The 27640-nt window shown below is 42.3% G+C and overlaps 1 pseudogene; it reads right to left on the minus strand.

Moving 5' to 3' along the window:
* Positions 1-9667: 9667 nt before the first annotated feature.
* On the minus strand, positions 9668-9794 carry LOC142449597 (small nucleolar RNA SNORA70; annotated as a pseudogene).
* Between the last annotated feature and the right edge of the window lie 17846 nt (positions 9795-27640).

Genomic DNA, 27640 nt, shown 5'->3' on the forward strand with positions numbered 1-27640 from the left:
ATGGAGCGTCTCCATGGTCTCTTCTCACAAATTGTCATTTGATGCCTGTGTATTCTAGCTGATGGGGTCCTCGTGTGTCCGATCATCCTCGTTTGTGTGGTTGAAAAAAGGTATTGGCAATAAAAGAAGGCAGTGGTCTTCTAAAATTCTGTTATGCCATTTCCAGCATTGTTTATTCTTAATGTATGTCAGTAAACACTTAGAGTTGATGAAGTCTGATTTTATGCATTGTAGCTGGTATCCCTGCATCGATGCCTGTTAAGCCATAGAGATATACAAGGGGGACCCCCCAGTGTAATTTCCCCCCCCAAAAGCTATGTACTTAATTAAAAAAACAACAACCTTATCACCTTCAAAGCACTCTCCATTACACTTAATACATTTGTCAACTCTGCGATCCCACTCTTGTAAACATTTTTCAAACTCATCTTTTTGGATAGCTGACAGCACCTCCCTTGATTTTTTTTTCTTCACCTTTTCTATGTCATCATATCTCTGTCCTTTCACGGCACTCTTCATTCATGGAAACAAAAAGAAGTCCCATGAAGCGAGGTGACTCAGGTGAATGGGGCAAGAGAGGCATGCTGGGTCTTTTTTTTTTTACTCAAAACTGGTATACTGAGATGGCTGTGTGCAGGTGCATTGTCATGGTGGCAAGACCAGCCCCACATCTGACACAAACCAGGCTTTTTCCGTCGCACACTGTTTTGCAATCTTTTCAGATTCTCTAAATAGCAAGCTTGATTAACAGTCTGACATGGTGGAATGAACTCAAAATGCAGGAGCCAACATTTTCATCTGTTCGGAAAGTTGATGGACATCCTGAACAAAGTTTGTCATCAATTGACATTTCACTGGTTTTGAAATGAGAAAACCACTACACTTGAGTTTTTCCCCATAGTGCTGTGATTGTAAGCTGTGTTCAACAACACAACAGGTTCTGTAGCATTTTTACCAAGCAGGAAACAAAATGTTACAGCCGCACACTGCTCTTTTAAATTGGCCATCACAAAAAATGAAGTTTAAGTGAAACTGCTTTTACAAAAAAATTCACTGTGACCAGAGAGAACTTTCCCAGATGATGCGACTGGAGACACTAACTCAGAGTGAATTGCTCATTCCTCGCCGAGTGGGAAAAACGTGCACTACAAAAGCTCCTCTCTGCCCAGTGCAATTCTGTTTTTGTTTTTTTGGAGGGGGTACCCATTGCATATCCCTGAATGATAAAGCATTAGCAACAATTTCACAGACTTAGGGTGCAGGAAGGATAGTGTGGGACTCAAGAAATCACCTGGACCTTAGCAATCCTCCAGGTGATCATTGTACCATACACAACAATGAGTGTGGGCACATCAATCCAGCAACACTGAAATGGAGGTGGAGATGTGTCTACTCACTAGCAGAATGCCTGTTGTCATTATTTTCAGGTCATCTCCTTTTTCTACAGCAACACTGCACCTGCACTAGGGGTTGTATGAACAGCTGTGTGTTCCAGACAACAAGATAACACAGGATCTCATAACCCTCACAATAACCTGTGGAATAGATATGATTTAACCTTGCTTTAAGTCAAGGGAGAGATTTGATTGTGCTGCTGCTGGCTTTGTCATGGAATGGCCATTGTGATTCCTCTACTTCCCCTGATTCCTGTCACTTCCTGGTCAGGAACCTCCGGAATGAGTATTGGCTAACTTATTTTTTCTCTGACAAGAGATTATTTAAAGCTTTCCATGAAATGTCCCATTCTTGTTGCCAGCTCCCCTTCTATTCTCCCTAAGGTTGTTCTTGGGGAAAATACAGTTGGCTTGCTCTAAATCAATGCTGGAGGTGTGAAATGATTTGAGAGCTGACCTGCATAAGACTTGGTTTACAGAAAATCCCAAATGTAAGTTACTCCCATCCTTGCAGTAAAATTCCCTTTTAAATGTTTTAATTCAGTGGGTTTGGATGGACAAAACCAGTTGGGCACGCAAGATGGTTTAGATAAGGAATAGAGCCTGAGACTGAGGTAGTGTTGCAGGATACCCTCGGTGTCTGTGAGCCGGACCTCCTTGGTCCCTCTGTAACAAACCTCTTAACTATCCCCCCAAATGGCCACATAATTGAGGGTATATAACTTGCTTGCCTTTCACTGAATCTCTGATGCAATTTTGGGAGGTTTCAACCCCAGTACTTCCTTCTGTCAAGTGCTTGCAGAAATAAACTTAGACTTTCTCAAACCAACCTGGCCTCTGCATTAGGCTAAAACTGACAGGCATTCCGGGCCTTATCAGCAGCATCAAGATCACTATGAGATTTTATCTTAAGTACTTTGCGCATGTTATCAGGAGAGACCCATCCTAGTATTTTGCACTCCCCCTCCCCCCACCCCCAGGAGAGACCATGGCCATCAGGCGTGGTAAAGTGGAGGGTCAGTGGGTAAGGGGAAGCTCCCCAGTGAGGCAGACTGACGGAGTGGCTACAACAGCGGGCTCACGCAGAACACTGTGAGGATGCACCAGGGCCAGGAAGTGTTGTGTTCTATTGTGCACAGGATTGCTGTGATTGGAAACGGATTCATCAGCACCAAGGGACAACACATAGAGCTGTCATTTTCCCACAGAGTGCTGATGAGGGCAGTGGAGTTCTAGACTGAAGAACTTTTAGGAGAAGGCAGATCGCGATGCCCATATCTTAGAGTCAAGTACACATGTCTGTTGATTTTCAGATGTTTCTCAAGAAGATTGACTGTGTCCCTCCTGACTGTTCCAGTTGAACAGCTCCTGGTCGCATTGTCCCACATGGCACTCTCCTCTTCAGCTGGGTCTCATGATTCATGGCAGTGGCCACAAAGAACTCACAGACAATCATCATGCTGAAGGGGTTTATGAGCAAAGTTAGCAGGTTACAATTCTGGTAAAAAATGTTCAGGATTCAGTTGTTCAATCCTAACAGTATCTTGTCTGCCAAGCCCACAGGCAGGCTTCTTTCTGGCCCTCAGACTCTTGGCTTGGCCTCTGCTCATTCAGGAAATGTTATAAAGATATTTTTATTTCTTTAATGGTTGCTAGAAAATGTCCAAAGGACATGCCTCAAACCTGTAGCCTAGTGGGTCTGCTAACTGACCTACTCCAATTAAGTGCCCAGAGGCACTCCACTCCACAAGCCAGCCTCCTGCTCGAAAGCACTCAGGTTGACTTTCTCTGTGGGCTCAGAAGTCCATGTCTCTGGCTCATGCTCTGCCTAGCGTTCTCTGTTGCCACCCCTGACATCAAAGCCGTCTCCTGAATCAGAAAGGCTCAATGCACAGGGTTCTCAGGGTTCATGGGACACATTCCATTCTTGGAACTTCTCTCTTGATGGTCATCAAATCCCTCTTCCTGCTTCTGAGATGGCTGATTATACACTCAGAAGGTTGGCAGTCACAATGAACTCTGTTAACAACCACTCACAACTGAATCATAGAATTCAATTTATATCTTTCTCCATATGCTTATCCAAACGCATCAGGAAAATAAAAGTCATTTGGTGGGAGTTACGAAGGCTATAACTATAAGAGCCACAATAAATAATTCATTACATTGCAGCCACTTTGCCAAGTTAGGGATTGGGATTCACTGCTTCTTGGGTCCGAAGTTATGGTTTTTATTTTTTTTGCAGGAACTTTACTAGCTCTGGGCTCACACAATTGACAATAACAAAACACATTTAGTTAGCATCTAGCCAGTGAGATGTTCTGTCTTTGTTCTGACTTACTTTATATTATTTAAATTGAACAGCAGTAGTAACGCTTATCGTGGGAGGCTCAGTAATAGTCCCACTGATGTCTACAGCATAACCCTTGGAAACTGTGACTTTCCCTATAAGGCATAAAGAGTTTTGCAGATGTGCTTAAATTAAGGACTTTGAGACAGGAAGATTATCCTGGATTATCCAGTTGGGTGCCCATATATAATTGGAAAGTCATAAAAGAGGTAAAGAGAGGGCACTTTGCAGATGAAGGCAGTGAGAATTGAAGATGTTGTGGTGCAGGTTTTGATGACGAGGAGAGGGCCTTGAGCCAAGGAAGGTAAGAGACACAGCCTGAGAAGTGGAAAAGACAAAGAAATGGATCTTCCAGCACAGATCAAGAGGAAGGAAGTCTGGTTGGCAACTTGACTTCCACCCAGTAAAACTGATTTCTGACTTTTGACTTCTAGAATTATAAGAGAATAAATATGCCTTGTGTTAAGCAGCCAAGTTTGTGTTAATTTGTTACAGCAGCAACAGGAAACAAATATAATCAATACAAGCAAATACTCATACAGTATTTTAGTATCTAAAGCAGTGGTTCTCAACCTGTGGGTCGCTACCCCTTTCACAGGGGTCACTCAATTCATAACAGTAGTAAAATTACAGTTATGCAGTAGCAATGAAAATAATTTTCAGGCAGGAGTCAAGCACATCCTTTGGACCACAAGATCCCTGCACATTTAATTTACTGAATTTAGGAACAGAATTCTGTAAGACCACAGAAGTGGAAGAAGAGTGGCAGAGGGCACAGCAGCAAAGCCAAGAGGAAGTGTACTACACAGAGTAGTGGGTTTCTAGCTTATGGAGCAAGTAAAACGCACTTAATTAGGAGCACTAGATTTCCTGACCCATGGACCTAGAACTGCAAAAAAATTCTTTTTCATTGCTTGGGGGGTCACCACAAGTTGACGAACTGTATTAAAGAGTCGCGGTATTAGGAAGGTTCAGAACCACTGATCTAAAGCATCATCATCTTCTGTTATCAAGAAGTTTCTGATCTGAGCATTTTTGAAAATTACCCCCTCAGGATTTTCTCCTCAGTTTACTAACGAGGGTTGGATGGCTTAGTCCATGGTACTTTCAATATTCTCCTCAAGCACAACAATTGCAACACATCGATTCTCCTACGCTCTTCCGTATTCAATGTCCAAATTCCACATGCATGGGATGCAATGGAGAATACCACGGCTTGGGTCAGGTGCATCTTAGTCCTCAAGTTAACATCTTTGCTCTTCAATACTCTAAAGAGGTCTCCTACATCAGATTTACCTACTGCAATGTGTCATGATCTCTTGACTGCTGTTTCCATGAGCAGTGATTATAGATCCAAGTAAGACAAAATCCTTGACAACTTCAACCTTTTTTCCATTTCTCATGATGTTACCTATTGGACCAGTTGGGAGGCTTTTAGTCTTCCTGACTTTGAGTTTTAATCTACACTGAAGGCTACAATCATTGATCTTCATTAACAAGGGCTTTAATTCCTCACTTTCAGCGAGCAAGATTGTGTCATCTGCATATGGCAGGTTGTTAATAAGCCTTACTCCAATCTTGAGGCACATTCTTTTTCATATAATCCAGCCTCTCTGATCATTTACTCAGCATGTAGATTGAACATGGTGAGAGGATACAATCCTGACACACAGCTTTCTTGATTTTAAACCACGCGGGATTCACTTGTTCTGCTCACACAACTCCCTCTTCATCCATGGACAAGCATCAAATGAGCATAATGAAGTGTTCCAGAATTCCCATGCATCTTGCTGCGGTTCTCAACCTGTGGGTTGTGACTCCTTCAGCATTGAAAGACCCTTTCACAGGGATCACCTGATTCATAACAGTAGCAAAATTACAGTTATGAAATAGCAACAAAAATAATTTTATGGCTTGGGGGGGTCGAGGAATTATATTAAAGGGTCGAGGCATTGGGAAGGTTGAGAACCACTGATCTAGAGGTTATCCAGTTTATGACGGTCCACACAGTTGAATGTCTTTGCACAGTGACTGAAACACAAGTAAACATCTCTCTGGTGTTTTCTGCTTTGAGCTAAGATGCATCTGACATCAGAAATGATATCTATTGTTATATGTCCTCTTCTAAATCTGGCCTGAATGTCTGGCAGTTCCCTGTCAATTACAACTATTGTTGGATGATCTTTTTATTTTAATAAATCATTCTATTAGGGGCTCTTACAGCTCTTATCACAATCTATACATCAATTGTATCAAGCACATTTATACATATGTTACCATCATTATTTTATGAAAAAAACCATTTTATTGGGGGCTTGTACAACTCTTAATACAATCTATACATACATGCTTAAGAAAAAATTTACTTTTGTGCAACATCAAGGCTATTGAGCATTCTGCTGGGTTACCTTTCTTTAGAATGGGCCCAAATTGGATCTCTTCCAGTCAGTTGGCCAGGTATCTGTCTTCCAAATGTCCTGGCATAGAAGGGTGACTGCGTCCAGTGCTCTTTCAAATGTTTGAAACATTTCAATGGGCATTTTGTCAATTCCTGGAGCTTTCTTTCTGGTTAATGAATTCAGTGGAGCTTGTACTTCCTCCTTCAGCACCAACTCATGCTTGCTCTTCGCTGCCTCCTGAAATGATGGACTGTCAGCTAGTTCTCTCTGGCACAGTGACTCTGTATTCTTTTTATCTCCTTTGGTGCATCCTGCAACATTCCATATTTTTCCCATAGAACCTTTCAATATTTAAATTTGAGACATATTTTTTTCTTGAGTTCTTTCAGTTTCAGACATTCTGTGTATGCTCTTCCCTCTTGGTTTTCTAATTCTAGATCCTTAAGCATTTTGTTAAAATACTTGGCTTTGTCTTCTTGAGCTGCCCTTTGAAATGTTCTATTCAGTTCGTTGACGTCATTCTTTCTTCATTTGCTTTAGCTGCTTATGATTAAGAGCAAGTTTTGGAATCTCTTCTGACATCCGCTTGGACCTTTCTTTCCTGTCTTTAAATGATCGTTCACTTCCTTCCCAGATGTCCTCGCCCAGCCCATCAGCTCTTCTGTCATTAGTGTTCAACCTGTCAACTCTGCTCTTGAGATGTTCTCGAAATTTAGGTGGAAGAGACGAAAGGTCATATTTTGACTCCTGTAGACTTGTTTTAATTTTCTTCAGCTTATTCCCGAATTTACCAATGAACAATTCATGGTCTGTTCCACAGCAGGCCCCTGGTCTGGTTTTAGCTGCCGATATTGAACTTCTCTACTGTGTCTTCCTACAGACATAGTCAATTTGATTTTGGTGTATTCCCTCTAGGGAAGTCCACGTGTATAGTCACATTTTGTGCTGTTGGAAAAAGGTATTTGCAGTGAACAAATCATTGTTTTTGCCAAATTCTATTACCGAGACTAACTATATATTACAACTACTGTTACTTCCTCAGTGTCTCCAACTTTTTCATTCTAATAGCCAATAATTATCAATGCAACTTGATTTCATGTGTGATCAATTTCCCATTGAATCCATTCTAAAATTCTTTAGAATTCTGCAATTTCTTCATCACTTGCTTTGATGGTTGGTGCATACAGTTGAATAATAGTTGTATTGATTGGATGTCCTTGAAGGCAGACAGATATAATCTGATGACACATAGCATTGTACTTCCTGATGGATTTAGCAAGAGCCTTTCTGACAATGAATGCCATGGCATTCTGCTTGTTATGTTATTCCTGGCATAGGGAATTCCTGGCATAGGGGATCATATGCTTTTCTGATTCAAAATGGACAATATCAGTCCATGTCAGCTCCTAAATTCATACATTTTACATTCCAACTTCCCATCGTTAGAAGATTTTGCACCGTTTTTCTTTACCTTGAGTCGTGCCCCATCAGCAAATGAAGATCCCAAAGGCTCCACTCCCATAGCCTTCACTTGATTCAAGTCAATGGCTGACTCCCCTCCAAGACCATCTCTTCAGTCACATCTCTTTGAATGCCCTCAGCCCTGGGGGCCACCTGCAGGCAGTAGCTCCACTAACATTCTGCTTCCTTTGTTTAGCCTTTCAATATTTGAAATGCTTTAAAGCCAGGCATGGGTTTTCAGCTCCCTTTTTCTTTAAAGTGGGGAGCCAAGTCCTTTCTTGTTGTCTGTTCTTGGTCTGGAAAGCTCTGCTGAAATCTGATCGCTTTGGGTGACCCAGCTGGCATTTGAAATACTAGTGACACAGCTTCCAGCATCCCAGCAACACACAGCCACCACAGTATGACACACTGACCGACAAGTGGTGGTGAACAAATATTCCACCCTTAATTTCAAGAAATGCTCTAGTTAACAGGGGACAAAATGTTTACCTTTTAATAGTCTCTGCCAATTTGGTGTTCTATGTTTGCAAGATATAAGTGTTCTGGAATTTCTTGAATATATCCTTTCTCAAAATCTTAAATGATGAAGATCAGGCTGAAGGTTTTACATGTATATATTTATTTAAACCCAAACTCATCAACACAGAGTCAATTCTGACTCGTAGAGACCTTATAAGACAAATTAGAACTGCCCCCGAAGGTTACTGAGACTAAATCTCTACAGGAATAGAAAGCCTCATCTTTCTCCTACAGAGTTGCTGGTGCTTTTTAACTGCTGACTTTATGGTTCCTAAAGATGAAATCTACACAGATCTATATTAAAATCTATGCAAATATTTGTGTAGATTTCATCTTAGTCTCTTGTGAATGCCATGTATGTGCGTGCTAGCTGCTTGTTTCTGGTATCTGGGTAAAGGAGCGCCCTGGAAAGTAACATAGTGAACTCATACAACATTGAAGGTGATTAAAACCTACCAAACAGTGGTGACAACATATACATCTACAGTAAGGTTGAGCTTACCATACGAACCAGTTAAGATATGATTACTCCAACTCCTGTACTTTTCTGGGGCTTCTCAGAATTCTTATCACAAACATCTCTTAAACCACGTAGACTTCACAAACACCTTTGGATTCAGTTACTCTCCTTTGTTAATGTCACTGTCAAGAGAGTGGAGCTAATGGTGGGCATTTTGGAGAGGTGCTTAGGCTTCTGCTGCTGCTCCGATCCAAGTTTGGGCCCCAAATACCATTCACATCAGTAAGGGTAGTAACTCACCAAGAAGATTAATTCACTCAGAAAAAGAAACTTGAGGATGAAGCCTTATTTAAAATGACATATAAAATGCCAGTCTGTTCTTTGTGGCAAATGTTTCTGATTTTTTTAAAAGAAGCAAAACCAACCAACCAGAATTTCTTGCAATCCTAAGCAGAAATGACATAATTCAGATATAAATGATTTTATCAACACTTAAATATTTTTCTCCATAATGATTAGATGAGGTTTTGCAGTTTTCTGAGATTTCCAACTAGAGGCAGTTTGATCTAATCAGACTTGGATTGTAGATGAAACTGCTATCATGAAAGATTTCTGCATTATACTGCTTAAATGCTTAGGTGCCCCCCCCTTTTAATCAGGAAGTTCAATTTTATTTGGTGGGTACGAGAGGTAGCACAGGTCTGCCAAGGCCTTCGTGAACGCAGGGCCCGCCACTTGTCCAAGGGGCCACGGTTAGGGATGTATTTGACTCCACAGCCATCCGGGATGAGGTGCTTCTCAGCCACCATATCCTCAAATTCATCAGCATTAAACTTGGTGAAGCCCCACTTCTTAGAGATGTGGATCTTCTGGCGCCCAGGGAACTTGAACTTGGCCCTGCGTAAGGCTTCAATCACAGGCTCCTTGTTTTGAAGCTTGGTGCGGATGGACATGATGACCTGGCCAATGTGGACTCTAGCCACTGTGCCTTGAGGTTTCCCAAAAGCACCTCGCGTCCCAGTTTGAAGCCCAGTTTAGGGAGAGCAGAAATTAGCCAGGCCAGAGGCATTGAAAAGCAGCAAAAGCTTGTCTCCAAGGACCGAGGGCAGCCTAGACATACCAATAGGCTGCATACACTACAGTGCTTGCTGTTTGCAGCCATTGCACATCAGCCCCACTAGGAGGAGGACGGTCAGCTTAATTGGCTGCAGATAGGTGCCCTTTTTACCATGCAAACGGGAGTGTGCCTGCTAGGTTTGGCGTTTTGGGCCCTCGATGGTGATCTGGATTTCGTCCCATAGTCCATCATCCATGCTCAATTCAAGTCGCCGAGGGTCCCATTTGTGATGGCTATTCTACTCCCGGAGCATAAACTGCCTTTCCTTCTATAACTTATTTGTTATGTCCAAAATTATTTTAAACTGAGCTGTCAGAATGCTACTTATTTAACCAGCCCTGGCTGTCATCAATTTGACTATGAGTCACAGCCACTGTATAGGACAGAGTGGAGCCACCCTCATGGGTTTCTGAGACGATGACTCTTTATGGAGTAGAAAGCCTGTCTTTCTCCCACGGGGCCACTGGTGGCGTGTACTATTGACCTTGTGGTTAGCAGCCTGGTGTGTAACCACGACACCACCAGAGCTTCCTCGGTGAGCCTGTAGTAAGCAATAAAAAATAATAGACACACGCATTTAAAATCTACATGATAGAGAATATGATCCTTTTAAGGGACCCTAAATATTTTTGCCACTGTCTAGTATATTTGGTTTAAACTATTTGCATGTATTTATTGAGTTTCTACTGAAAACAAAGTGCGCTTCAGAACCCTTGTATACAATACCATCCTCATTTACATAAACAAGGCCAAGTTGAATCACAGAGAAGTAATTTGCTCAAGGTCAGAGACATATTAATGACTGAGTTTTCGACCCTTCTCTCAAAGGTCTTGCTTTTTGCACTGCAGTGCATGCACACCAGAGACTGTAAAAATTAATAAGGCATGTATCTTTCTTTTGACATCTGGCAATTTGTTAACGGATCAAAAAATCCCCAAGTAGTCGAGAGTCTATTCTGACTTTTGGTGACCCTCTCAGGCAGAGTGTAATGGCTCCAGAGGGTTTCTAGGGCCATGATTTTTATGCGCACAGATGCCCTGTGTTCCCATGGAGAAGCTGGGGGCTTGAATCACCAGCCTTTCAATTAGCAGTGGCACCACCTGTATTTCTTAGGGGATCAAAGTACTTACCAAAAGCTATTAGTCCAGATGGGAAGCTATACTATTATGGAAATATGTAGAAACTCCTACGGTGATCTGGGGCCAGGATCAGTGCTTTCAAATGGAGACAAAGATTTAGAGGAGTCTTACTAAGGGGAAGTTGTAAACATGTGATACATGTATCTGAGGACAATTCCAGAGAGGATTAAAGAAGAAGGATGGAATAAGTATGGAAAATAGTAAATAGTTAATTCAACCAAACATGTTAAACCAGTTTCATTCCCCCTATGGACTAAAAATTTAAAGGTAGAAAATGGAAGGTGATTTAAAGGTTTTAATGAGAGCATGTTATGTTGTAAATGTAAAGGAAAATGATCTTTTATGAATTATGCCAGGTAAAATAATGAAGAAAGCAGAAAGGCTATTTTACTGGTCAAGATAAAAAAATTAAAATATAAATATATAAATAAATAATGAAGATACTAACAGTATGAACAGAGACGAGGCTATTACAGGCAGGTTAACCCCTTGGAGAGGCAGCCAAAGCAAGACTAAAACAATGGTTGAAAGATCTGAGGTTGGGACCTGAAATGATGAGCCTAGTTTTGAACTTGTGGAATTTAAGTAGCCAATGGTGAGGCCGAGTAGAAAAGCCAAACATAACCAGATATTTAAGACCAAGCCAAACCAAGGCTGGATCATGGACTTGTGCTTCTTGTCAGTAAAAAGACAAAAGGGAGAGAGAGAATCAGTAGACTGAAAAGAGGCACAGCACAGAATGTTGGGTAATTTACATTTCAGAGAAAGACAGGGTGTGATAGGTAGGTTTATTGTGCCAACCTGGCCAATAGGAATATGTGGGATTAATTACACAGTTTGATAGGAGGACAAAGAGATAAATGACTGCAAGGTCGGCCCCTGTCTCTTGCTCTCTGGTGATTGGACCGGTGTGCTGCTGCTTTAGCTAGTTCTCCGCCTCAACCTGAGTGCTAAACCACCTGTGGGTCAAACCACCTGTGGGTCAAGCTAGAGCTTGAGGCTTCTTTGAGACCTGATGTGCTGTGCTGCTGGTGTGTACATTACTTGAGCTTGAGGCTTGTGGCTCCTGTCTTCTTGTGTGTTAGTTTGGGTAGACTAGAGAAACAAATTCATGGAAACTCATGTGTGTATAAGAATGAGCTTTATATACAAGAGCAGTTGAATATTGAGAAAACACCCCAGCCCAGTCCAGATCAAGTCTATAAGTCCAATATTAGCCCATATGTCCCATACCAATCTATAAAGTCATCTTCAGACTCATCAGCCCAGCCCAGTCCAGATCAAGTCCATAAGTCCGATATTAGCCCATATATCCAGTCCTCTTGAGACTCACGAAATACACGCAATGATGCCAAATACAGGAAGATTGTAGGCCAGTGGGTGGGAAGTCTTGTGGATCCAGTGGCATTGTAAGCATCTCAGTGCTGGCAGAGGTCTCCATGTGTCTTCTCCAGTTCTAGAGGTCTGACTCCATCAGCTTCCATCCATGTGTCTTCTCCACAGGGATATCTCACAGGGAGTGGACTGAGAGAGAGTGTGTCACCTGCCTCCAAGGAGGAAATACAGGAGTTCCAAGAATCCACAAGAGAAGGCCATGCCCACACACAGGCCTCATTAGCTATATCCCGATTGACAGGTTAGACTCCACCCTTACACTTTTAATCCTCAAATTGACACCAGATTATGTAACTACCACACCTTGTATTGCTTGAGTTCAATATCCTATCCAGTCCCGTTTCCACTAAGCTCCATAACTACTGATTGTTGCTGACTCACCCTGCTGTTTGCTACCTGTGGCCTGCCTTGCCCAAAGTAGGACTCCTCTGTCTGCTTCCTTGACCTTGGACCCAGCAGCCCTCGTGAATCGAAGCATTTCCAGTATATTAACTGTTCCACAGAAGTGAATTGAGCTGAGCCCTCTGTACTGCTGTGTGGACTAATTAGCTGTTAAATTCCTTCTCACTGTCTAAAACTATCTATCTATCTATCTATCTATCTATCTATCTATCTATCTATCTATCTATCTATCTATCATCATAAGTGTCCTGGTTTTGCTTCTCTAGAGAACCCTGCCTAACACACAGGATTTTTAAAAAGATGGTTATTAGATTTTCAAAACTTATTATCACTGAGCTTATTTTGACTTCTAGCAACACTGTATAACTGTAAACTGTACATTTTATAGGAGTGTTAGGGGTTGTTTACCTTGGTTATTGCTTCTCATGGCTGAAAGAATTCATTTGGCAGAAACACTTTTGTAAATCCAAGTTACAGTTATGAGGGAGAGGGAACTTTCAGGTATTAATATTTCTGAAAGTACACACTTTTCCTGGAAAGTGTGCAAGGCCACATGGCAGGAGCCATGGGAAAGTTTGAGACGGAAAATGGCCACTCCAGTCACTTCAGAGGAGCATGGAAAAGTATGTGGAAGGAGTACCTTAACCAGACCGTGAATCCAGAGTGTGGAGCCGAGGGAGAGAGGGTGCAGGGGTGTGTGTGCACCTCTGCCCTCTGACCTGCAAGAGAGCTCCTGAACAAGCAGAAGTGGCTTGCCCTCAGTCTGTAATGGTACTGGCTGACTTTATTGGCCGAGTTAAAGCACATCTGTGTGATGTAATATTACTGATGCCTAGTGTGGGTGTGCCCAGGTTGGATTCCACCTGGGCCTAGGTGGCCTGGGTCTGCACATGCTCAGTTTGGATTTTTCCCATAGGTATCTAATTAGTGTGCCTGATTCCTTTCCAACCCCTTTATTGTGGCAGTGTCGGTTCATTTACATTTACTGTACCATTCGATGGAGGCAGCCCCTCTATCCCTAATCTAGCTACCTTACAGGAGCATATACCCTCAACTTTTTCTCACAGAACAGCTTGTGGGTGTTGAATGAGGGTGGAGATTTGGACAGAGCATGTGTTGAACCATGGCAACATCTTGGGACTACATTCACCAGCATGGTGACTGGGGATGGTTTCTTCCTCCTAAGAGTTCTTAATAAGATTCCCTTGTGATGCCTTATGTCTTCCAAAAGTAAGTTTTTCTCTTGGTAAGACTAGACCCTGAATTCAGATAACAGTTTGCAATACCAACTTTGAGATTAGAGTAGAGATGCTATGAAAAAAGAGATGGAACCATTTGCTTTGTGTTGCTTAATACTGTAGCTCTAGTTTTTAATACTAAGAGCCAACAAACTCACTGCTGGGAAGTCAATTCCAATTCAAAGTGACCCTATAGGACAGAGTGGAGCTGCTCCACAGGCTCTTTGAAGCTGTGAAGGCTTATGGCAGCAGACTGTCATACCTGCTTACTCTCATTCAGGGGCTGATGGGCTCAACTTGCAAAACCTGTGGTGATCAGCAAGATGCTTAACCCGCTGCACTACCAGGGGTCTTTATCTTAAGCACAAAACCTGATAGATTGTAAGCCCTCAATAAATATTTGATGCGGTTGAATACACTGATCTTAGAGAATGGCACATGAGAGAACAGGATCAGAGAGACCCAGGAAGGTAAATTTTAAGTAGGAGGCAATAAATGCAACAGGGAAGTCATCAAGGATGTGGAAAGACATAAACATATTTTTGATTAGAAAGGAAGTTATTCGTGTCCTTTAAGAGTTCGGTTTTAGCAGAATCAAAGGCTGAATCCCGGGTCACAGAGCTGAATGTAGGTAGCAAGTGATCAAGGCAAACCATGAGAGCAACATAACTACAAGGAGGAATGCATGAAGAATGGGCTACAGGGCGGGCCCCAACCCAAGCCAAACTGACCACATCCCCTAGAAGTACTTGCGTGCGACAGAGAACAACACTAAACCAACAGGCTGGGGTGAGTCGTCAGCATGTCATGCCCACATGGAAGCAAACCAAGGAAGGAAAAGAGAAAGGAATGGTTGGTCTAGACTCCACATTGGCACACCAAGCCCGGATGATGACATACCAGCATGGAACTGCTAAGGCACAGAGATGACGGTAGGGCTAGCAACAATTTATGACATGTTGTCCCCTTACTGGAGCTTACTGTGACCGAGGATAATACTGGGGACACACAGCAGGGAGGAAGTGCGGTCTGAACCCCCCGCAGCAGGGCAAACCAAGAAGGGAACACACCAGATCAGTAACCAGAGCAAAGCCAAGCCACAAAGCCCCTAAAGAGGGTCCCCACCCCCCCAATAGACTTCAGGCTAGGAGGAGCCGTTCCCAGAATTCCCCCAGGGCCAGTGGGGAGATAGTCATAAAGGTCAGCTGACAGACCTGGAAGCATGCATGTTTTTTGCTGCTGTTGTTGTGTTTGTTTTGTTTTCTTCTTCTTGCTTCTCTTTTTTGGGTCAATAGTTCGTTTTCTATTTGTTTGTTCTATGCCATTGTTGGTATGCCTACTTACACAAGACAGGCATGGGAAGCAAGCTTGAGGAGAAAGCAATGGGACCAATGGTTCTGGGGTGACTTGGGGGGGAGAAGGGGACAGTGGAAAGGTGAGATGGGCAAACAGCACCATAGACAGGAGGACAATTAGGGAATAAAAATGAATAATGAGGTGGTTATAGAGATCCTGGGGGTGCTGGCACAACAGCAACCCAGCAGAGAGGAAGTACTATGAGGCAGAAGCAGGGAGAGCATGATGTTGAGGCAGAAGGAAGGTAAAAGGAAACAGAGCAATGATATAGGAAGCAAAGCTATGGATAGACGTATAAGCATAGGGGTGTCTGTATGTAAGTACTTAATCCATAAAAATAGAGGTATTGGCCTATGTACATATATTTATATGGCAATACACTGAGGTAGTGAACAGATTTTGGGCCTCTGCTCATACCTTCTGTCAATAAAAGAACACATTGTTCTCACAAATTGGCAATCTGAGATACTCACCCTTCTGACACAATCGCTGAAGACAAGATGGGTGTATAAGGAAATGTGGTGAAGAAGGCAGATGGTGCTGGCTCACAAAAGATATAGTGTCTGGGGTCTTAAAGTCTTGAGGTGAAACGAGCAACCATCCAGCAGAGAAACAAAACGCCCACATGGAAGAAGCATACCAGCTTGTGCGAGCATGAGGTTTCATTGAGACCAGGTAACAGGTATCAGAAGACCCTTAACAATCAAGCAAACAAAACCATATGTTTAATAATCAGGGGGGGTCAGAGCAGAGACCCAAAGCCCATCTGCAGGCAATGGAACATCCCTCACAGAGGGGTCACAGGGAAGGGATGCGTCAACCAGGGTGCGGTCAAGCACTAATGAAACACACAATATTCCTCTGGTTCCTTGAGGCTTCCTCACCCCCTCCACCATGACCCCAGTAATGCTTCTCACTTCAGACTAGACCGGAGCATGTACACAGCCATAGATAAGAGATAAGAGCTCGGGACACACGCAACCCAGAAGCATGAATGGGAAGAGAGATACCAGATGGGAAGCATGAAGTGGGGGGAGGAGGAAGGGAAGAGGGGAACTGATCACATTGATCGACACACAACCACAGACACCTCTCCAGGAGAAAGAACAACAGAAACCATGGGGAAAGGGAGACGGTGGTCGGTGTGAGACATAAAAATAATAATTATTTATAATCAAGGGGTCATGAGAGTGGTGGAGGGAGGGGGGAAAAGAGGAGGTGATATCAAAGATTCAATAGAAAGTAACTGTCTAGAAAAGAATGATGGCAACATATGTATAATTATGCCTGATCCAATTGATGTTTGGAGTGTAATAAGCATTTTAAGAGCTCTCAATAAAATGATTAAAAAAAGAGTTTGGTTTTAGCAGAATGAAAGGCTGAATTCAGCATCACAGAACTGAATCTGGGTAGCAAGTGGTCAAGACGTAACTTAGTCTTCTAGTTATGAAGAATAAAGGCAAAGAGGGTGCTGGTGAGTGGGGCAGAGTGTTTCAGCAAAGGAGTTTAGTAAACAACAGGAACATGTTTGTGGGATAGCAGGACGATTGTAGCTCAGAGAAGAAACTGAGATCATGAGGGAGGGAGGGAGAGAGAGAGAGAGAGAGAGAGAGAGAGAGAGAGAGAGAGAGAGAGAGAGAGAGAGAGAGAAGGAAGAGGGTGAGGGGGTGGATGGAGGGGAGGGGGAAGAAGAGGAGGAGGAGGAGAAAAAAGAAAAGAGAAGAGAAAAAGAAAGGAGGAGAAGAGTGGTACAAAAGTAACAGAGAGAAGGGGATTACATTTACCATGGAGAAGGGTTTAATAGTGTCCCTCAAAAGTTGAGATTTGAAAAGGGGTCAGGCTAACTGGTGGGACAAAGACCAGTGGAACCCTCAAAACTAGGGCCTGGAACTGAACAACTCCTAGAATAATCAAATGTTTAAGAACAAAAGGCAGCATTTACTCAAGACCAAAGTACAGAAGGTTGGATGAAAAGGAGGAATAGAAACAAGACAGTCAGGGAGGATTTGGGCTATGTAAGGGTACAGTGATGTAATTGCAAGGGATGAGTTGAAACAAATGTGCATGGATTACTGAATGTAAAATGGAAGATCTGTACACCTTCACTTAATTCACACTGAAAAGCCTAGATTTAACAACATTCTGTAGGACTTCCTCAAAAACTACAGAAAGGCTGTATACAGTCATCAACCTGCTTATGGTGACTGATTGTCTCTTTACACCTCCTCCCCAGCCCACAGAACTCTGCCGCATAAACCAAGGTTTCTATTTCCTACCAAGCATAGATCATACATGTTACAGTCCTCAGCAATGGATTGGTCCCAAGGAGATAATTTTTCCTCCTCACTTTGCATTTGGATACACGAGCAAATTCTAACAAATTTCTAAATACACATGTTAAGTTAAAACGTGTTGCTCCCAGGACCACAGTTCGTACCTCTACAGGTGTATTCCAAACAATGTGTGCAGAAGAGATGGCTCTGTGACTCACGGAGGACTGCAGGCCACTCTTTTAGTGACACGCTTATTTCTGGTAACTATGGTGCCTTCAAAACAGGAGGTTTTAATTGGCACTCAATTTTAGATGCAGAAGTTGTTGAAGTAGAGGGTGTTCTGATGTGTATATTTTTGCCAAAATTGATAAATAAAAGTACACGAATAACAATTAGTACAACAGGAAAATGTTCTAAAATCGATTGTGGTAAAGATTGCACAAGTCATCTTGATATGATTGAGCTATTGAATTTTATAATATGTGGATGAAATGCCAATAAAACAAAAACAGAAAGATTTGTATGTGTGTCAGAGAGAGAGAGAGAGAGAGAGAGAGAGATAGAGAGAGAGAGAGAGAGAGAGAGAAGTAATTTTCAAGTCAGAGATAGTATAAAAGTTTTTTAAAAAACTCAAGTGGACCGCTGCCCGAATCACTGAAGCTTTGTAACAGGCTTATAGGGGGGCTGCACCATAGAAAACAGCTTTCAAATGAGTCAAGTGTCTTTGGAAAGGTCAGAAAAAATTCAAAGATTCGTCAGAAGCAAGAAGACATTAACCACCATGAATGAAGAAACTGGGGCTGGAGTCCAGGGATGGTGGAAGAGGACTGTAGAATTGCTGCGGATGTGGCAGCTGCCTGTGTTGGGTTCACATGATTCAGCATTTTCAATTATAAGCCAATATCTTGGCCTTAGCCAACTTTTGGCACAATGGGTGCCAAAAGCATTTGATGAAAATCAGTTACGACATAGAGCTGATCTTTCCATCAGTTTTCAAAACAAGATTAAAGCTAATGAAGACAATTTTATGGAACAAATGAGGACCAGAGGGGAGTCTGGGATTTACCAATATGATCCAGAAAGTAAGGTCAAATCTAGACAGTTCCTTCCGACGGGACGTGTTGGGCTAAATTTAAGGCAGGGAGGTCAGCTCATAGTTATGGATGCTAAAAGGGTCATTTTGATAGACTTTCTCAAAGGACAGGATTATGATGGGAGCTTATTACGAAGCAGTTTGAAGAAATGAAAACTGCATCGTGAGGAAACGACTAGCAAGTCAAACGGAGGAAGGATTTTGTTTTTGCTTCTTCAATCACATCACACTTGATCATGCTTTAAGAGGAGCTAGTACTGTCCTAGGAGAATTTCACAGGGACATTTCACCCGCGACCTTATAGCCCTTGTCTTGTTCCTGAGTTTTCTTTTAATTCTCCAAACGCAGAGAACATTTTCAAGGAACTATAATCAAGTCACCTGAGGATGCCAAGACCGCTATTTGGATGTGGGGAGATTTGAAGAGCACAGAATTATTTGGAGATGACTTAGACTGAGAGATGGAAGCACCGCCTTCAGAAGTCCATTGACGTCGAAGCGCATGGACGTAGACAGGGGATAGAACTTCACATGATCAGATTTTTATTGACTAAAAGTTTCTATGATTTTGTAGCAAATCTTTTGATTTACCATCTCATATACACATGTATTTCAATTTTCTTCAAACTTCCTCATAATAAAAAAAGGACATCCTGTGTCCTTTCACAAATTCTATCAAGATCACCTCTGGGGGTCCTCCCAAGACAACAACTTGAGCTAATTTCTTTGCCATGAAGTCATCTTTCAGCTCCTCCTTACCTACCATAAAGGCCTGCTCCATCTGACTTATTTTGTTTTGTTTTTGAAGGGGAGCAGCATTCCTGTCACCTTGCTGCAAAACTTCAATAATTTGGGAAGATGGCCACAAGAGTTTTGTTAAAAATTTTATATTATCCCTGACCTCAAAAATTTTTCCCAAATAGCACAAAATGTCTCTCTCTTTATTTTTACAGGTACCCAAATGAAATGTAAACAAGTGAGAGTTAGTGAGAGAACTTGGCTACAGCAGTCCATTGATCGCAGAGGTGTATTTAAACATGTTTTGCTTAGAACAAATCTGCACATGTATGACCTGGCACCCTCGTGGCAATGCTGTCATTACTTTCGTACACAATATCAAAGATCAAGGGCTTGTAAGAGCTTTTGTTCCCGCACCTACACGCTATTTAACGCTCAATGGTCAGTGCTCAGGCCCTTTCGTTACTTCAAAGGTTTTTATAATAATATGAAAAGGGATATTTTCATTCTTTTGTGGCTTAAAATGATTGTTCTATTTTTTTAATGTGTGTTTCTGGAGCATGAGCTATAGTTTTTAATATGCCTCCCTTTTTGAGGGCGTGGGGAGAGACAGCAAGAAAAAGACATAGTTATTTCCAACCCAGGACTCATCTTTAGCTAATTTCCAAAATCAGCCCTGAAGCCATTGCGTGATCGATGCCCTTGTGCATTGCTGCCAAATAAGCCCCCGACACACAGAAACACCATCCACCATGGAAAGAACCATTAGCTGGTCCTGAGCCATCTCCATCATCAGTTGTGCACCAGACTGTTGTGATTCATAACAGGGTTTTCATTGGTTGAGTTTTGGAAGTAGATGACCAAGCCTCTCTTCCTTGTGTGTCTTAGCCTAAAACTCTGTTGAAGCTTGTCCAGAAACCTCCAGGGACTGAAAGATAGTGGCGGTGCATGAGATTCATGGACAGGGAATCAAATCCAGACCTCCTGCATGAAGACAAGCATTCTACCATGGAGCCATCCATGCTCCTGGCTGGTATCTGGGCATTCTACATGGGTAAGGTCAAATGGAACGGTGAGTTTTCAGTGACCTGATAGTTCAGCTCGGAATCTGGTGTTTTCAGAGAGGCAAGATTCAGTAGGTCATAGATGTTGATAGGAACTTGAGGCACTAGATTTGAACCCAAATCATTGCTCATCAGCAGAGTTGGATGGTTCTAGTAAAATCCCCACAAAGTAGAGAGGTCAAAGATACACTAGATGTGCTGAAAGATGAATGGATGTACCTGTGGTTTTGAATCGGTCAGACAAGCTCCTCAAATTCAGGATTCCCCTTTTCAGCACAACTCAATAGTGACTTCAAAATTAATAACAGAAGTAGAAGTTCTATGCCTGCTCACTTTAAATACCATCTTAAACCAAAGAAGTCATTGTCTCTATACGTTGAAGCATTTTTACCAAAAAATTAAAAAAATTCCTCTGACATGATATAAGTAGGCAGAGCACGAGATAAATGTCGGAGAGAGAAATGTCAGAGAGGAAGAATGTGGGTGATTTGGTTGGGAATTGAGAGTTTCAGAATCTCTTGAATATTTTTTTCCAATCAGTGAAAGCTTATTCGGGAACTGTTACTGATTTTCAGGTAAGTTAATTATTAGTGTACTGCAGGCTCACCTGTGCTAACAGGGATGCCTCTGAGTTGGCCTAGGGGACCCCGTTCCCCCCAAAATCCACTTTCTTATTTAAAGAGTGCTTGAGTTTCTATCATTTTGTTAAAGGAGAAACAACGACGTCACCGTGGACTTGATTTTAATAGCAAACAGTGAAAGTATTAGGAAGGTTAACGAATGATTCACGAGTGTATTTTGAGTGCCAAGTTGTTAAGATTTTAGTAATCATTCAGTCATTCAGTTTCAGCAGAAATTCCATGAGGAACATAAATGTTGAAGTCATAACGATTTTGGGGAAAGGTGTGATTGCAACAAAAATCAAAACCAGAACTAGGAGATCCTCTTGTCCGTTCCATTGGACATCAAACAGCAAGTTTCAGGACGTTTTCACAGGGCGGCTGGAGATTGCATCAAGATGACGTTCTTTCTCGTGGCTTTTAGGAGATTAAATCGCAGCTTCCATAAAACTACGCTAAAATAGTTGATGTGTCTATTGTATGCCAAACATTGCACTAACCCTGAAATTAAAATTTCTTTTTCAACCACTAACAGGAAAAGAGGCCTTTGAGGAGGGGGACAGTGTGGAAATAGCTGCAAGAGACATGCCTTAAGTTGGGTTTTTTAGAAAAATGAAGCTAGTGAATATTATGTATGAAGCATGAGAGCAGCGGTTCTTAAACTGGGGGTCGCCACCCTTTGGGGGGGGGTCAAACCACCTTTTCACAGGGATCGTCCGATTCATAACAGTAGCAAAATGACAGTGAAGAAGCAGCAATGGAAATAGTTTTATGTTTGAGGGGTCACCACCACATGAGGAACTGACTGAAGGGTCACGGCATTAGGAAGATTGAGAACCACCGCACTAGAGAGATTTAGATCAAGACAATAGCTCATACAGTTGAAAGGCCGGCAAATCCTAAGTTTGTGGGTCAGAAACAAGGCTGGAGATTTTTCCTAACTCATATAGCTGCAGGGGCTGATGAACCCAAGATCAGCAGGTTAGACCGCAGGCTGTTGACTCACGATCCAAGTGTTGGATGTCAGCTGATAATGAACCAGGTTCAGGGTCCAGTCTAGTAAAAAGCTGGACATTTTTGCAAAAACATCTATCTATGTTGGATGCAAGGCACACCTCCAAGGATGCTCCCTTTCAAATATTGACTGCTCAGAGAAAAATCTTAACATAGAGGCAGTCACATTATACAATATCACAACACAGGGATGACTACCTCATTATATAACTGCCAAACTACACTGTAACTGTTAAACCACTGAGAATCATGGTCCACATTAATTGACAAAACAACGTTAACCATCACAAGAGATCAAGGTGGGGATACATGTGAAAAAAATATCAAAAGATCCTCCTTCCACTCGTGACACCCCAAGTGTGCTTGTTGTTAGGTGACACTGGTTGTGACACGCAGCAACCCTGTTGACAGCTATTGGCTGTGTTTGAGTCTACTGTTGCGGCTACTGCAGCAATCATATCGTTGCAGGTGGGGGTGGGGTCTTCTTGTTTGTTTTTTGCTGGGCTTCTTCAGTAAGCACGATGCCCTTTTCTAGGGACCGGTCTCTTCGGAAACGTGTCCACAGTATGCGGAACAAAATCTCCTCATCCTTCCTTCTAAAGAGCATTGTGGCAGGCCTTCCTTCGCTCATGCAGACGATTATGACACAGCCAGTATTCTCCACCAGCACCGTGATTCAAAGGCATCGATTTTTCTCCAGTCTTCATTCTGTGCCCAGGCGGCATATACCGGATAGAGGAGGCCATTGTGAATGCCATAGACTGGGCCAGGCACGCCTGAGTCCTCCAAGTGATATTGTTGCTCTTTAATATGTTTAAGTGGTTTGGTGAAGTGAATTTGTCCAGAGCAATGCATCATTTGGGCTTTTAACTGCTATTTTCGTGAGCATTGATTATGGATCCAAGCCAAATAGAGTCCTTGTTAACTTCTATTTTTGCTCTGTTGACCATGATGTTGTCTACTGGTCCTGTTGTGAGGAGTTTCGTTTCCTTCACATTGAGTGCAATCCGTACCGAAAGCTGCAGCCTTTAATTTTCAGCAGGGCGTCAAGTCCTCTTGGTTTTTAGCAAGCAAGGTTATACCATCGGCTTAGGAGGGGACATGTAGACATTATGACGGGAATCAGAAACCTGGATTCTCTTTCATATTTCTAAGAGACACACAAATATAAATGGTCTCTAATGTATAAACTCATGTTCTCAGTTTCAAATTAAGCCAAATCAAGAACATAATGCTTTGATTTTTCAAAAAACCGATAATGAATTCTTTTCACTAACTTCTGAAGTCTTATTGGAAGAATTTTGGCTACTCAATCCCCAGTTGAATTTTGGCTACTCAAAACCCTACTTTTTTTTTCTTTTTCAAATGGTGAACTCATGCAACCCTCAATTTTCTGTATTTCTGCTGGAGAGACCATGTGTTGCACGGTTTCAGAGAACTCAGCAGTTGATTGAAAGGCAGCGGGCTTCTGACGAGCAGAGTAGGGACCGCAGACTCAGCTCTCACAGAGCCCATCCTCACTCGCTGTCCCAGGGCTTCGTGCGCCGTTAATAAGCAATGGGGATTGTGGCCGACAGGACACCTCCTAAGTCTATTCCTCTTTAGCTGTGCTCCACTTTAAAGCAAAAGCAGTCTGCATCCTTGTCCTCACTGAGGGACTGACCTTTAATGGAACAATTTACTCTAAATTTAGACTTCAGATACTGTACACCTGAGGACAGATTGGGCTATAATAGCAACTATTTAACATTGTTAATATCTGGTATTCAAAAAGGGAGGTCACCTCCCTTGAGCAGTTTGCCCTCTAAAAAAGAAAGGAAAAATACCCTGCATGAAGGGCATTTTGCCATTTATACCCCCCAAAAGATTTAAAATAATAATAATAATATGTAATTATAATAACAGGTATGAGGAGGAAGAAGGAAGAAGCCACTAAGTCGTTCTGCATTATTACTGAGTCAGGCTCCATTCAACACAATCTCCAGACCTTATGCCATTTAGATAAAAGCCTTCGATACAGATTACATACCAGCATTAAAAAACAAAAATTCTTACAACTGGACTAATAGGAAACAATGGTAAGTGGAGACAAGATCGTGTGGTTAGGGATTTTACTTCATTAGTCTGTAATCAATGCTAATGGAAGCAACAGTGAAGAGTGAAAAGGTGTAGTGCTTTTGGAAAAACCTGCTGCAAAAGAGTGTTTGTGATAATATTAAAAGGCAAAGAGACCACTTGGAGGACTATGGTGTACCTACATGTGCAGGCCCAAATCAGACAGGGAATAAGAAAGACCAGAGAATCGCCAAGAACCTTTGAATCATAGGATGGTGAAAGATATTAGATATACCTTGGACTTCTGTAATCACAACAGATATGTGTTGAAGAAGTCCAGTTAGAATACTCCTTAGCACTGAGTATGGTGAGACTTAATCTCACCTATTTGGGACCTGTTGTCAGGAGGTACCGCTCTCTGGAGCAGGACACCATACTTGGTCAAAACACAAACAAAACCCATGGCCAGCTCTTTAATTTTGACTCCTCACAACTGTAGGACAGAATAGAATGGCCCCTTTGGTTTCGTGAGGTTGTAAATCTTTATGGAAGCTCTCATCTAGTCTCATCTTTCTTCCATGAAGCAGATGGTGGATTTGAACCTCTGACCCTTTGGTTACCAATCCAATTCTGAACCTACTGTGCTACTAAAATTCCTGATAAAAGAAGGAAAAACAGTGCAGACATTATAGAAAAGATGTCGGAGAGGAACAAGTGTGAACAGAAAGGGAAACTGAGGCCTTACACCCCTGGAGAAATGCATGTATAGACCAAGGTGCTGCTTGAAGCCAGGAAGATCCAAGTTCCAACTAGTTTTAAACTTCAGCTTGGCCACTAATTAGTAAACTCATGTAGACAAGTCCCTTACGTTCTTTTGGCAACAGCTTTGTCATTGGCAAAGTGAGCATAAGATTAGCAATTACTTTACAGAGTCATTGTGTAGGTTAAAAGGTCACATGCAAGATGCCCAGATAGTGTCTAATGTGTTGTTTATGCTCAAGAAATACACTGTTATATGAAACATGGGAATCTCATTAACTTTTCAGCATATGGCAGGAGCATATGATAAATACCTAATTAAGTATTGTTTTTATATGCATTTCCCTCTTATTTTTAAAGACAGCTTTAGTTTTCTAACCCTTAAATCAACATTGGTAGCCTTTCTGGTATGAGTAACATAAACATCTGACTTTCCCAGAGTTATATTCTTTGAAAATGCTAACATCCAAGAAAGACTTTTGCCCTCAATAAACCAGTTTGACGATTTAGTTTTAAAATTTCAGATAGATATGATCAGTCTGTTCCCACCACTTAGCAAACACGAGGGAAAATAGATGGACAATTTGATTTGGTCCATGCCCGCCTGTGGCACATGAACCCAAGCCTCATGTTAGGACCTTTTATCCTCCTTCAGTAGGCGGTGAACCAGACAAGTCAGGTTGCTGTGGACTAGAAGTGGAAGGCATCCAGAGGAACAAGTAGGAAGAAGAACTCCAACTAAAAGCAGAAAACAAAGCCAGAGAAGAAGAGAGGAAGAAGTCTCAAAGAGCCAACGAGCACAGAGAAAAGGCAGGATAAGAGTAAATGAGCATATGATTAATGTGTATGTGGTTAAACCACATCTTTATTCAGATTCGAAGTGAACAATAATTTGATGTGCAATTCATTTGCTAGTAGATTTCAGCAAGTAGTCTTATGCTATTGTTTACTATTGAGTAGGCCCCATCCTACCCCACAAAACCAGAGAAGCTCTGTGGGCTTTTCCCACTAGGCGAGCGTCCAGCAACTCACTCTGAGTTAGTGCATCTAGTGGCATTGCCTGGGAAGGTTCTCTCTGGTCACAGTGAACTTTTTTTTTGTGAAAGCAGTTTTGCTCAAACCTTGTTTTTTTTGTGGTAGCCCACTTAAGAGAACAGCATGCAGCTGTGAAATTTTGTTTTCTGCTCAGGAAAAATGCCACAGAAACTGTTGTAGTGTTGAACACAGCCTACAAGGACAATACTGTGGGAAGAACTCAAATGTATGTGTGGTTTTCTCATTTCAAAAAAGGTGATATGTTGACTGATGACGAACCTCTTTCTGGATGTCTGTCAGCTTCCCTAATGGACAAAAATGTCAACTTGGAGTGCACTTGGAGTCCATTCCACCGGTCAGACTGTGAATCAAGTCAAGCTTTCAATTTACAAGGTTTTGAAAAGATTGTGTAACAGTGTGAGACCAGAAAAGGCCTGATTTGTGGCAGACGGGGTCCTGGTTTTGCCAGCACGACAATGGCCTTGCTCATGCAGCCATCTCAGAGCACCAGCTTTTGCATAAAACAGCATGCCTCTCTTGTCCCCATGCACCTTACCAACCTGACCTCACTCTGTGTGACTTCTTTGTTTCCTCCAACGCAGAGGGAAATGAAAGGACAACGATTTGATGACGGAGAAGAGGTGAAATAAAAATGAGGGAGGTGCTGTCAGTCATCCAAACAGATGAGTTTGAAAAATGTTTCCAAGAATGGAATCACAGATTTGGCAAATATATTAAGTGTAATGGAGACAACTTTGAAGGTAATTAGGTTGTTTGGTAAAAAAAAAAAAATTTAAATACCGTATATACTGTGTATAAGCTGAGTTTTTCAGCACATTTTTAATGTAGTTTTTGTGGTAAAATTAGGTGTCTCAGCTGATATTTTGGTCGGCTTATACTCAAATATATAGGGTACATAGCTTTGTGGGGGAAATCCATTTTGGGGGTACCCCTTTATATGTTGTGACTTCTAGGATATCTGGGGACATGAGTGTTAAAGAACTCGATTGCTAACGAGAAGGTCAGCTGCTGACGCCCCAGCTGATCTGTGAGATCAAAGAGGAGCTGGTGACTTGGTGACTTGCTCCTGTAATGTTTTCAGTCCAGGAAACCCTGTGAGACAGTTTAACTCTGGCCCATACAGTCTCAACGAGTCATGAGTTCGTCTTATAGCACATACGTACTGACATTTCGCCTGCTTAAAGGTCAGGGGAGAGAAAACTTCAGTAAGTTCTTGAGTTCTTTCTAAAGCTCTTGATGCTTGACCGAGGTCCTAAAAAATGCCGAGGTTTTTAATGGGATCATTGCGGTTTCCCTGTTTGTTTTGTGTTTTAGGAGCACCGGAGGGAGGACACAGATGTTTGCAGCTGGGGGCCCAGGTTTCTGCATTCTGTCCTGGTGGTGATCGCAGCAGGCTGTTCTCAGTGGTTTGAGTAAAGCTGTGGGAGTGGAGCAGTCACCAAACGAAATCTTGAGTAACCATTGTAGCTCTTCAGGCCTTCACAGAAGGAAGTTCTTGTTTGCAGGTTTAATGAAACGAGGGATCCTAAAGTGGAGAGGCAGTGAAAAGGGGGTGGACTGGCATGCTGGCTGCAGCTAAGGGGGGGTAAGGGCTCCCACCTGGCCGCCATGGGGAGGCTGGCAAGAGGCGGGTGGTGCTTCATTCTGTTGTACACAGGGTCGCCGTGAGTTGGGCCTGACTAACTGGTATCTACCCAAAAGAAAACGGTGGACGCTGTGTTACTGTGGTCATTGGGCA

This window comes from Tenrec ecaudatus, chromosome 5, assembly GCF_050624435.1.
Source record: "Tenrec ecaudatus isolate mTenEca1 chromosome 5, mTenEca1.hap1, whole genome shotgun sequence".
Classification (NCBI taxonomy): Eukaryota; Metazoa; Chordata; class Mammalia; order Afrosoricida; family Tenrecidae; genus Tenrec; species Tenrec ecaudatus.